Source organism: Terrapene carolina, unplaced genomic scaffold, assembly GCF_002925995.2.
Source record: "Terrapene carolina triunguis isolate 2854851 unplaced genomic scaffold, T_m_triunguis-2.0 Scaffold419, whole genome shotgun sequence".
Taxonomy (NCBI): Eukaryota; Metazoa; Chordata; order Testudines; family Emydidae; genus Terrapene; species Terrapene triunguis.
The window spans coordinates 358,497-371,863 of NW_020664770.1; the positions used below are offsets into that span (position 1 = coordinate 358,497).

The 13,367-nt window shown below is 51.5% G+C and overlaps 1 pseudogene; it reads left to right on the plus strand.

Annotated features, from left to right (window-relative positions):
• Positions 1 to 301: 301 nt before the first annotated feature.
• Positions 302 to 4,647, plus strand: LOC112122476 (annotated as a pseudogene).
• Positions 4,648 to 13,367: the final 8,720 nt, after the last annotated feature.

Sequence of the window (13,367 nt, forward strand, 5' to 3'; positions counted from 1 at the left end):
TTCTAGATGTCGGTTCCTCACCGAGGTTGGTCTAGAGCTCCTTGGTAAATTAGAAGTTAACTTAATGACATACAATGTTTCTATGACTGCTACCAAAATTACTAGTAAGATGCATGACAGTTCATAAGAGTTATTCAAAAATTTGTAAATTAATTTGTAAATTATTTTAAGGTCAGAGTTAAGGTTACAATTTGAGTTAAAAGCATTTTTCTTTGACGTTTCTGAGAAGGGCATTGCATCTTGAAATGACCTCATCATATACAATATTGAGGATTCAAATGTTTAAAGAATATATGTTCCCATGATTCAGGGTACAAGTCAGCCTCTAACTGTCTGCACTGAGGAAGAAATTTCTGTTATAGGTAGGTTGTCTCATTGCCTATCCCCGCCATACATATCCTAGAACTGCCATCAACTGCCACAGCTGCACTTTTCCATGACAACTTGTTTGGAGTATTGTTGTAGGCAGGTTGGTCCCAGGATATGAGCAAAGCAAAGTAGGTGAGGTAATCTCTTTTATTGGACCAACTTACGTTGGAGGCTTCAAAAGAAAGCTGCACAACACCTTCAAAAGATGTGCCTGAGAACTTAAAGTCTTCTTGTGACAGATTTATGTTACCAATTTGCCTGGGGTGTCAGGTGATCAGGCTGAGGCTGCAGTATCTTTAGGGGAGGAGATGGAGGAGCACACCAAGTGACTAAATTTTAAAGCTTTATTAATAAAACAATTAAATAATAAAATAACAGCGGCGAGCACTGGGAATGCTCCCATGTCTCTCAGAGGAAGAAAGAAAGCATTAGTGCCCCAGCCCTAACCCACTTTCATACTCACACCCACGCTACCCAAGGCTGGCCAAGCCTGGGTGTAACGTAAGAAGAAGAGGGGGAAGGGTGGACAGGAGTTCTTGTCCTGTGCACAGGTCATCCAGGGTCTGCTGTTGATCTCCAACTTGCTTCGGCTCTCAGGAGGGTTTTAAAGTCCTGGGTTCTTCTGGGGGCATTTCATTCAGGGACCTCTGTTCCTGGTGCTCTTTGTACCAGTCCAAACTGGCCTTCTGTGGCTTTCTCAGCTTTCCCAAAACACACCAGCCTCAGGGAAGTGAAAATGGTTGTTCACCCCTCCCCCCTGCTGGCCTTCACTGTCTCATTCATTTTTGCAGCCCCTGCAGTCATGTTCAGCTGAATCATCCTTTCTCATGGCTGGTCGGGGTGGAATAGCTCCCCATCTTTCTTGGCCGACAGCCGAGAGTCAGATGTGTGCTGCAGCCTTGGGCTGGAGTCAGCGTCTTATCTTCGGACTGAGCTAGATGAAATGTCAAGTTAACCCATTCTCTTCTCTCTCCCTCCCTCTTTGGCCTCTCATAACCTGCAAAAGAATCTTTCACTCCACACTCACACCTTTGACCCTTCCCGACATGCTTTGCAATGCCTGCACCAGCATTAGCAACATACAAGGCTGATCTGCCTCCCTGTGGGACCCCCTGAGGGAGGGGGTCTTTGGGGCTGTGACATTCTGGACACTGAAAACCCTGGACTTAACAGACACTCTGGTTTATGGCCCTGTAGTGAGGCCGAGTGGCCTCTCTCTGAGCAGGAGAGCGAGGCACCATGACACTCCCATTGGAGGACGGCTCCTAGATCGCCCTGCCCCCCTCGCCAGAACTATTGGGGTGTGGCCGGAAGTATAAAAGGCCAGCTCTGCAGCACAGTTGGAAGAGAGCTGCTGGAGGAGAAGGACTCTCTGCCTATTTGGCCGCGTCCCCGAGAGGAACATTCACCTGACTGTTCCTGATCCTCAGATGCCGACGAGGACTGGCCCGGAGTGCCTGCCGCTGTGTACCCCGAGGAGCCAGAAGAGGCCTGGAGGCTAGAGGTACTGAACCCTGGGGTGGCAGGAAGTGGCCATGGGGCAGCCATGGAGCAGCTGGCTGCAGAGCTAGGGGTGGCTCAGTTGGCGTGTTGTGGCTGGATCCCCACCAACACAGGGGCAGCCAATCCTGCCCCTGCCAGGGCCCTGGGCTGGGACGCGGTGGAGTAGGGTGGGCGCGCATCCCCCTACCAGCCCACCCCTGGGTGGTTTACTCCCTACACTGTTCAGAGAAGCTCTAGCCCTGAAGAGGAGCCTCCCTGACCAGCTCCCCTATATGCTGGCTGCCAGAGCCCAGCCCAGGCTAAAGCCAGCCCAGAGACTGCTTTGCTTGCTGGCCACCTGAACCTCCTCAAGCCCAGGACAGCTCACCTAAGACCGTTTGTTTGCTGGCTGCCTGAGCTCCGCCCAAGCCAAAGCCAGCCCTGATAGACTCTGTTTAAGCTTGGGCCACCCAAAACCAGGCTAAAGCCTGATTAGAACTATTGATCGCCCAGCCCTATTGTGGGCTTGGGGCTGTCCTGCGGACTCTGGTCCTGGCCAGACAGGACCAGCCTGAGTAGCCTCCCTCCAAGTGGAAGAGCGAGGGAACATTACACGCCCATTACAACAATTTGTAACATACCCTGCTGCCTAATACCTTCCATTGTCTGAGAACTGCAGAGATGTTAATTTCCCACTTCATGTTTATTGTCCACTTCATTTTAAATGGGCTCCTGAAACATGCTTAACCTTCTGTCCTATCTTGTCTTTATCTTGAACACTCTGGTTACCCTCTCCAGAGCTCTGTGAAGCTCAAAAGTTTGTCCCTTCCATCCACATAAGTTGGTCCAATAAATGATATTATCTCATCTACCTTGTCTCTCAACTCTGTTTCTTGGCATCCAGATGTGTCACAGTGTGGAATGAGCCCTTTACGAGCGAACTACTTTCATTCATCTGTGGCTCAAACAGCCTTGACAGCTTTTATCAGCCTGTTACTGATAAAGAGCCAGCAGAAAAGGAAAAAGGAGGTGGAAGCTGTGAAGTTGAGCTCCGGCTTGGAAGGGCTGGGAGCGGTAGCTTTATGAAGTGGTGACTGGGACAGAAGAAGAGCCCTGGGTGTGGTAGAAGACCCCAAAGCTGAATATAAACTTTTGTGTTGCTGTGATGGGCTTTCTTTTGGGACCTGGAGGATTGTTTTGAACTGTTTCTGTTATTGAATGAGCCCCAGGCAGGGCTGCTGTTAGCCATGAGACAGACTGTGTGGATTGCTTAAGGAGTCTGAAGAGGAGAAAGAGAGGCTAGGCGCCACAGACCTAACCTGGCCATAAGAGGGCTCTTGGGAGGCATGGGGGGGCCCTGTTACAGTATCTTATGACTGCCATCAATTGCCACAGATCCACTGCTCTATGATTTAATATTCTTACGGATAAGAATAAAACTGGAGTCATAGTTAGGAGACACAGTCACAACCAGGACCTGCACAAATAAAGAACAAAAAGGTCCCTGTTGGAAAGAACTTACAATCTAAGCATCAATTTTCAATGACAAATCCATTTCTTGGCATATGTATCCTATTACTCCCACCAACTGCCACAGATCCAGTTTTCTAAGACACTTTGATTCCCTGGCATATGGATCCTCCTTTGTCACTAAGTGTCACAGAACCACTTTTCTGTGACAAAGCCATTCCCTGGCAGAAGGATCTGACCTGCCACCCAACTGGCCCAGATTTTCTATGACAAAGTCTCAAGTGGGCATGGTTCATTCAGAGCAAATGGGGCTGCTCTTGAATGTGACCCTCCTGTGTATGGCTGTTGGGGCTCCTTTCATCCTTATCTTTGCCCCTCCTACCTGCAGGAGGAAAGAGGGAATGGGAGCTCCCAGTGGGAGTTCATCCTACTGGGGGTCTCTGACCAACCACGCCTGGAGATGCTGCTTTTTGTGGTTTTCCTGGTTTTGTACATCCTGAACCTGGTGGGGAACCTGGCCATCATCGCTGTCTTGTGGCTGGAACCCACACCCCTATGTATTTCTTCCTCAGCAACCTCTCTTGCCTGGACCTTTGCTGCACCACCAGCACCGTTCCTCAGATGCTGGTGAACTTCCGCAGTGCCCATAAGTCCATCACCTGGGCAGGCTGCATATCCCAGCTCTACATCTTCCTCTCACTGGCTGGCACCGAATGCCTCCTGCTGGCTCTCATGGCCTACGACCGCTACGTCGCCATTTGCCAGCCGCTGCGCTACACAGCCATCATGAGCCGCCGCCTCTGCCTGCAGATGGCAGCCACTGTATGGTTGTGCAGCTTTGGCAATTCCATCCTGCAGACCAATTCTGACCGAGCGGCTGCCCCGATGCGACGGAACTGGGTCGACCACTTCTTCTATGAGATGTTGGCCCTGCTCAAGCCGGCCTGTGTCGACACCTTTGCCAATGAGGCCCAGGCATTTGCTGTCAGTGGTCTCTTCCTCATGGTGCTGCTGGGCCTCATCCTGGTCTCCTACAGCTACATTTTCACCGCTATGCTGAGGATTCGCTCAGCCCAGGGTGAGCTCAAGGCTTTCAACACCTGCGTCTCTGACCTGGCTGTGGTGTCACTCTTCTATGGCACGGCCATTTCCATGTATCCACATCCTCCATCCAGCTACTCACAGGACCGGGGCAAGATGGTCTCCCTCTTCTATGGCATTATCGCTCCTATGCTCAACTCCCCGATCTACACGCTGAGGAACAAGGATGTGCACGGTGCCCTAAGGAAGCTGCTGGGGAGGCTATTCTGGAGAAAAAGGACATGAGCCAGAGAAATGACTTGGGACTGGCTGGCTTGGTTCTCTATGGGGCAGCAGCTCTGATCCAGCCTCATCTCAGGGAGGGAGACTGGTTGGCTCAGGGGCCCAGGCTATTGTATATGGAGCCTTTCCCATCTAGGAGCTCTGCATTTTAATCTCTCTGATCATGTGCACAAATGGTGCTGGGACTGGGAAACCAGAGGTCAGTCACCATGAGCCCCAGAAGGCAGAAGAGTGTGAAAAGGCCCAGCAGATGGTGTTGGGCACCACACTGTGTCCTTCCTTGGCTCCATCCATGAACAAAGCTGGCTCTGCATGGGGATCACTAACCAATAGGGGGAGGGATAGCTCAGTGGTTTGTGCATTGGCTAGCTAAGCTTAGGGTTGTGAGCTCAATCCTTGAGGGGCCATTTAGGGATCTGGGGCAAACATCTGTCTGGGGTTAGGTACTGCTTTGAGCAGGAGATTGGAGTAGATGACCTCCTGAGGTCCCTTCCAGCCCTCATATTTTATGATATGGGCATCTGAGAGTTGTCTTTCTGCACCAGATCCAGACATACACTTAACATATAATCCCTCTGATTCTCTAATATTGATCTAAAATCCCCATCAACATTGCCCCCTCTCTATTTAATTCTCGGATATGGATAGTTTTGGGGCTTCTTCTCCCTTCTCATGTTAAACTGCAACTACTTCACCACCTGGGAAGGATGTTCACCAGAGTCACCATCCTGCACCAGGTAATTCTGCTCTCATCAATGCTCCTGCTCTTCTGGCTGCGCTGGTGGAACTGCACCGTGCCATCCACTCCTGGCAGGACCCATGTGCTCCTCCTCTCCAGCTGGCGCTTGGGCTCCACCTTCTCCAGCCAGCTGTTCAGCCAGCATCCCAAAGTCTTCCACCTGATGGAGCTGGCCAAGCATATTTTCCACCACCTGCCCAGAGGCAGCCTAGAGCTGCTGCAGGGGCCCACTTGGGATCTGCTCCATTCCCTCTTCTGGTGGGAGGCGGCCACGCTACAGGACTTCATGCTGCATATTGACATTGTGAGGCCTGCGGGGTGCCAGGCCTGCTCACAGGCCTGGAGGCACCAGCCTAGCTTCCACCAAGTGCAGAAGATCTGTAAGCTGGCCATGGAGGTCTTTGTGTACAGGCCAGTCAGCTCAGAGGAGGAATAGAAGGACCTAGCACTTTCTTGAAAAGAGATCAAGGCCCAGACAAAGGGATGGGGTCTTTTCTTCAATCTTCACTGAGGATTTGGAGCAATGGTTGGACACTTGGATAAGGAGGAGCTGCCTCCCTGAGCAGAGAATCCACCAGGGAATAAGTCACAGACTTGTCCAGTGATTTTTCCCACAAACCAGGGGGTGGATGCCAGTGGTAAAGCCACAATGGGAATCTGTGCGGATCAGTCAGGAAATGCAGACCCAGCTACATGCACTTCTGTGGAGCCACAGATAGAACCCCTTTCCTACAGCACTAAATATCCAAGACCAGTTCACCTACAAGCGATCTGGTCTGCTGCTAGATCCTTTATCCTCCCTGCAGACACAGTTAGTAGACAGGACTGGGAGTCAGGGCTCCTGGGTTCTCTTCCCAGCTGCGGGAGGGGAGTGGGGTCTAAGAAGTTAGAGCAGCATACTTGTCCTGGATGCTAAGACCGACCAGCTACCTCTTATCCAGAGATCAAGAAAAGCTGTACTGCCATCCTATCTCTTGTGTCAGGGTATGTCTACACTACGAAATTAGATCGAATTAATAGAAGCCGGTTTTATAGAAATCGGTTGTATACAGCCGATTGTGTGTGTCCCCACATAAAATGCTCTAAGCGCATTAGTTCGGCGGACCGCGTCCACAGTACCGAGGCTAGCGTCGACTTCCGGCGCATTGCACTATGGGTAGCTATCCCACAGTTCCCGCAGTCTCCGCCGCCCATTGGAATTATGGGTTGAGATCCCAATGCCTGGATGATGCAAAACAGTGCCGCGGGGGGTTCTGGGTACATGTCGTCAGGTCCCTCCCCCTACGTCACAGCAACGGCAGACAATAGATTCGCTCCTTTTTACCTGGGTTACCTGTGCAGACAACATACCACGGCAAGCATGGAGCCCACTCAGCTCAGCTCACCGTCACCATATGTCATCTAGGTGCCGGCAGACGTGGGACTGCATTGCTACACAGCAGCAGCAGCTAACTGCCTTTTGGCGGTAGACGGTGCAGCATGACTGGTAGCCTTCATTGGCGATCTGGGTGCGGGCAGCTGTGGGGCTGGCAGCCGTAGGGCTGCATTGCACCAGCCCCTTGCCTTTTGGTAGAAGATGGTTTATTACGACTGGTAACCGTCGTCGTCGTACTGCAGTGGCTGTCAATCATGGGCACCCGGGCAGACAATGATGGTTATCAGTCGTAGTATGCCATTTTCTGCCACGCGCCCTGTTGGCTCATTGCACGTTAGCAGAGTCGTAGTATGCTATTTTCTGCCAAGTGCCCAGTATTGTCTGCTAAGCACCCAGAAGAGGCCGATGGCGATCTGGGTGCTGGCAGACATGGGGCTGGCAGACGTGGGGCTAGATTGCTACACAGCAGCAACCCCTTGCCTTTTGGGCAGTAGATAGCATATTACGATTGGTATCCATCATTGTCATATTGCAGTGGGTATCAGATCGTGCAATAGACCTGAAGGCTTACTGCCAAGCGCCCAGTATTTGCTGCCAAGCACCCAGAAAATGCCAAGGGCTATCAGTCATGCTGCACCGTCGTCTTAAGATGTAAAAAATAGATTTATTCTGTATTCATTTGCTTCCCCCCTCCCTCCCTCCTGTTAAACCCTGGCTTTTGAGTTCAATCTTGGGGGGGGGCATTCTGTGTGACAGTTGTTTGTGTTTCTCCCTGATGCAAAGCGACCTTTCTTGATTTTAATTCCCTGTACCTGTACGCCATGTCGTCACTCGCCCCTCCATCCCTCCCTCCCTCCCTCCCTCCCTTCTTCCCCTGGTCCATCAGATACTACTTTCGCGCCTTTTTTCAGACCAGACGCCATAGCTAGCACTGGGATCATGGAGCACGCTCAGATCACCGCGGCAATTATGAGCACTATGAACACCACGCGCATTGTCCTGGAGTATATGCAGAGCCAGGACATGCCAAAGCAAAACCAGGACCAGGCGAGGAGGAGGAGGAGGCGATTGCAGCGTGTCGACGAGAGTGATGAGGAAATGGACATGGACCTAGACCTCTCACAAGGCACAGGCCCCAGCAATGTGGAAATCATGGTGTTCCTGGGGCAGGTTGATGCCGTGGAACGCCGATTCTGGGCCCGGGAAACAAGCACAGACTGGTGGGACCGCATCGTGCTGCAGGTGTGGGACGATTCCCAGTGGCTGCGAAACTTTCGCATGCGTAAGGGCACTTTCATGGAACTTTGTGACTTGCTTTCCCCTGCCCTGAAGCACCAGAATACCAGGATGAGAGCAGCCCTCACAGTTGAGAAGCGAGTGGCGATAGCCCTGTGGAAGCTTGCAACGCCAGATAGCTACCGGTCAGTCGGGAATCAATTTGGAGTGGGCAAATCTACTGTGGGGGCTGCTGTGATCCAAGTTGCCAGGGCAATGAAAGACCTGGTGATATCAAGGGTAGTGACTCTGGGATACGTGCAGGCCATAGTGGATGGCTTTGCTGCAATGGGATTCCCAAACTGTGGTGGGGCGATAGACGGAACCCATATCCCTATCTTGGCACCGGAGCACCAAGCCACTGAGTACATAAACCGCAAGGGGTACTTTTCAATGCTGCTGCAAGCCCTGGTGGATCACAAGGGACGTTTCACCAACATCAACGTGGGATGGCCGGGAAAGGTACATGATGCTCGCGTCTTCAGGCACTCTGGTCTGTTTCGAAAGCTGGAGGAAGGGACTTTCTTCCCGGACCAGAAAATAACCGTTGGGGATGTTGAAATGCCTATCGTGATCCTTGGGGACCCAGCCTACCCCTTAATGCCATGGCTCATGAAGCCGTACACAGGCAGCCTGGACAGTAGTCAGGACCTGTTCAACTACAGGCTGAGCAAGTGCCGAATGGTGGTGGAATGTGCATTTGGACGTTTAAAAGCGCGCTGGTGCAGCTTACTGACTCGCTCAGACCTCAGCGAAAAGAATATCCCCATTGTTATTGCTGCTTGCTGTGCGCTCCACAATATCTGTGAGAGTAAGGGGAGACATTTATGGCGGGGTGGGAGGCTGAGGCAAATCGCCTGGCCGCTGATTACGTGCAGCCAGACACCAGGGCGGTTAGAAGAGCACAGCAGGGTGCGGTGCGCATCAGAGAAGCTTTGAAAATGAGTTTTATGACTGGCCAGGCCACGGTGTGAAACTTCTGTTTGTTTCTCCTTGATGAACCCTCGGCCCCCTCCACCCGGTTCACTCTACTTCCCTGTAAACCAACCACCCCACCTTCTCCTCCCCGCTTCGAGCACCGCTTGCAGAGGCAATAAAGTCATTGTTACTTCACATTCATGCATTCTTTATTAATTCATCACACAACTAGGGGGATAATTGCCAAGATAGCCCGGGATGGGTGGGGGAGGAGGGAAGGAAAAGGACACACTGCAGTTTTAAACTTTAACTCTTATTGAAGGCCAGCCTTCTGATGCTCGGGCAATCATCTGGGGTGGAGTGGCTGGGTGGCCGGAGGCCCCCCCACCGTGTTCTTGGGCGTCTGGGTGAGGAGGCTATGGAACTTGGGGAGGAGGGCGGCTGTTGGTTACACAGGGGCTGTAGCGGCGGTCTCTGCTCCTGCTGCCTTTCCTGCAGCTCAACCATACGCTGGAGCATATCAGTTTGATGCTCCAGCAGCCGGAGCATCGACTCTTGCCTTCTGTCTGCAAGCTGACGCCACCTATCATCTTCAGCCCGCCACTTGCTCTGTTCATCCCGCGATTCAGCCCACCACCTCTCCTCTCGTTCATACTGTGCTTTTCTGTAGTCTGAAATTGACTGCCTCCACGCATTCTGCTGTGCTCTGTCAACGTGGGAGGACATCTGGAGCTCCGTGAACATATCATCTCGCATCCTCCGTTTTCTCCTTCTAATCTTCACTAGCCTCTGTGAAGGAGAAACATTTGCAGCTGGTGGAGGAGAAGGGAGAGGTGGTTAAAAAAGACACATTTTAGAGAACAATGGGTACACTCTTTCACATTAAATTTTGCTGTTCACATTACAAAGCACATGTACTTTCGTTACAAGGTCGCATTTTTCCTCTTATATTGAGGGCCTGCCGGTTTGGTGTGAGAGATCACTCACGCAGTGCCAGGCAACAGATTTCGGCTTGCAGGCAGCCATGGTAAGCCACAGTCTTTTGGCTTTTTTAATCTTCTTAACATGTGGGAATGGTTTCAAACAGCAGCGCCCTCATTTCCCATATCAAGCACCCATTGGGTTGGCCATTTAAAATGGGTTTGCAATGTAAAAGGAGGGGCTACGGTTTCTGGGTTAACATGCAGCACAAACCCAACTAACCCCCCTCCCCCCCACACACCCAATTCTCGGGGATGATCACTTCACCCCTTCCCCCCACCGCGTGGCTAACAGCGGGGAACATTTCTGTTCAGCAGAGCAGGAACGGGCATCTCTGAATAAAATGTCCCCTTAATAAAATCGCCCCATTTCAACCAGGTGACCGTGAATGATATCACTCTCCTGAGGATAAGAAAGAGCGATAAGGAATGGATGTTGTCTGCATGCCAGCAAACACCGGGACCATATGCTGCCATGCTTTGTTATGCAATGATTCCAGACTACGTGCTACTGGCCTGGCGTGGTAAAGTGTCCTACCATGGCGGACGGGATAAGGCAGCCCTCCCCAGAAACCTTTTGCAAAGGCTTTGGGAGTACATGAAGGAGAGCTTTCTGGAGATGTCCCTGGAGGATTTCCGCTCCATCCCCATACACGTTAACAGACTTTTCCAGTAGCTGTACTGGCCGCGATTGCCAGGGCAAATTAATCATTAATCATTAAACACGCTTGCTTTTAAACCATGTGTAATATTTACAAAGGTACACTCACCAGAGGTCCCCTGTGTGCCCTCAGGGTCTTGGGTGAGTTCGGGGGTTACTGGTTCCAGGTCCACGGTGATAAACATATCCTGGCTGTTGGGGAAACTGGTTTCTCCGCTTCCTTGCTGCTGTGAGCTATTTACATTATCTTCATGCTCATCTTCCTCATCCCCAGAACCCGCTTCCCTGTGTCTTTCTCCAGTGAGGGACTCATAGCACACGGTTGGGGTAGTGGTGGCTGCACCCCCTAGAATGGCATGCAGCTCCGCGTAGAAGCGGCATGTTTGCGGCTCAGCCCCGGACCTTCCGTTTGCCTCTCTGGCTTTGTGGTAGGCTTGCCTTAGCTCCTTAATTTTCACGCGGCACTGCTGTGCGTCCCTGTTATGGCCTCTGTCCTTCATGGCCCTGGAGACCTTTTCTAATATTTTGCCATTTCGTTTACTGCTTCGGAGTTCGGCCAGCACTGATTCATCTCCCCATATGGTGAGCAGATCCCGAACCTCCCGTTCTGTCCATGCTGGAGCTCTTTTGCGATCCTGGGACTCCATCACGCTTACCTGTGCTGATGAGCTCTGCGTGGTCACCTGTGCTCTCCATGCTCAGCAAACAGGAAATGAAATTCAAACGTTCGCGGGGCTTTTCCTGTCTACCTGGCCAGTGCATCTGAGTTGAGAGTGCTGTCCAGAGCAGTCACAATGAAGCACTGTGGGATAGCTCCCGGAGGCCAATAACGTCGAATTCCGTCCACACACACCGAATTCCGACCCCCTAAGGCCGATTTTATTGCTAATCCCCTCGTCGGAGGTGGTGTTAAGAAACCGGTTTAAAGGGCCCTTTAAGGCGAAAGAAAGGGCTTCGTCGTGTGAACGTGTCCAGGCTTAATTCGATTTAACGCGGCTAAAGTCGACCTAAACTCGTAGTGTAGACCAGGCCTCAATCTCTTTTGTTAAAGACAGGAAACCACCAGTCACAGCCATCAACTGAACTAAAAACCTATGAGGGATTGTCTGACAAAAGAAGAGTGTCTAATCGCTATGCTCTCTGAAAGGGGCTTTTGAAAAGTTTGGGTTATGTTTGGTTCTCAGAACCAGCTAATGGCAAATTCAAACTGATGTATGTCTTGTGTTGAAATTCTTTTTTTCCTTTGGTGCATCTGATTCAATACATTTCCAGACTTTAGCATGAATTTTCTAGTGTTTTGCTCATGGGATTGAGCCGGCTGAGGTCTTTGTCCTCAAAACCCTGAATCAGGTTTGACTGCTTAGTGTTATACAAGTGACAGGATCATGCTAACACCTGTGATCTCTGGGCCCCCTTATTCCACTGGAAATTAACACAAAAGCTCTCCCACTGCTCATGGGGCTCGCTGAAGTTTGTCTCCCTTTGGATTCACTTAGATCCCCTTCTTAATCTGAAGCAGAAAACTTTTTAATGGCCCCACAAGGGGACTCATCAGAGGCCATGTCACAAATAGCACGTTTTTAATAAGTCCCAGTTGCTGGAGCCAGGAGCCGAGACTCTAACGATGCCCAGTGCGTCGCATCCTGAAGCCTAATGAGGGCACTTACTCTACCAGGGACAATTGGCACCAATCCCAGACTTTCCTCTGTCACAGACAGGAGCTGAATATCTTGGCACCAGATCTTTGGACAGCCAGACTAATACCACATACGCTTCTGCACCAGGTCATTGTCCAGTTACTCCAGTACCCCATTCCCTTCTGTACCAGGTAACAGTCCAGGTCCAGGTCCCTGGGGCTCTGCAAACATCACCAGCTGAGTGCCAGCCCCTTGGGGATGATGCAGGGAGGAAACTCTCCCCACACTCTCCAGCTCTGACAAGCATAAAGGTTTGTCTCCCTCCCTGCACACGGCTCTTAGGAGTCTGGGACGGAGATCCTGAGCTGTGTGGGAGGAGACACCTGCAATTTCAGAGACAGGGGCCCTTCCTGGCTCACCCAAACACATAGAGATACCATCCCCATAAGCTTGGAGACACAAGGACGGCTGTAGAGGGGTCTGGCTAGCCAGCCGTCCTTCTAGCCATCCACCGTACATTTCTGCATCTATCCAGCTCTCTCCTCTTCAGTCCATCTCTCTTTCTTTACTGTCCAGCCTTCTCTCTGCCTTTCTCTGTCCTTCTACCAATTCACCTCTGACTTCCTCTCTTTCTCCACATCCATCCTTCTCTCTATCGGACTCTCCCTCTCTATTTCCATCCACCCATGCCTAGCCTCTGTCAGCCCACATAGACTCAGTAACTCTCTCTCTCTCTCTCTCTCATCTCTGGCTTTTCTAATGTTCCCAGCACTGCAGTCGCTGGGTTCTCAGGAGTCCCTTCCCAATGAGACAGGCTTTGGGCATCCCCACCAGGCTGGGACATATGTAGTAGGAGGCTCCGGCTCACCTCCAGGCCCCTCACTCGCATACCGAGCAGGTTTGGCTGCCCAGATGGGGGACCCCATGACCATGCAAAACTGACTTGGAGTGTGAGGCCAATGACCATATTTGCCCCATTCTCCTCCCAGTAAGACCCCTTGGGTCCCAGAAGCAGGTGGTCTGACACCTGCATCCTCTGTTTCCAGAGCCAGAGGTGGGCGTGCTGTCCACACGGCAGGTGGACAGAGTTAGCTGGTTTCCTTACCCCCCTCCTCCCAAACCCCTTAGACATTCAGCC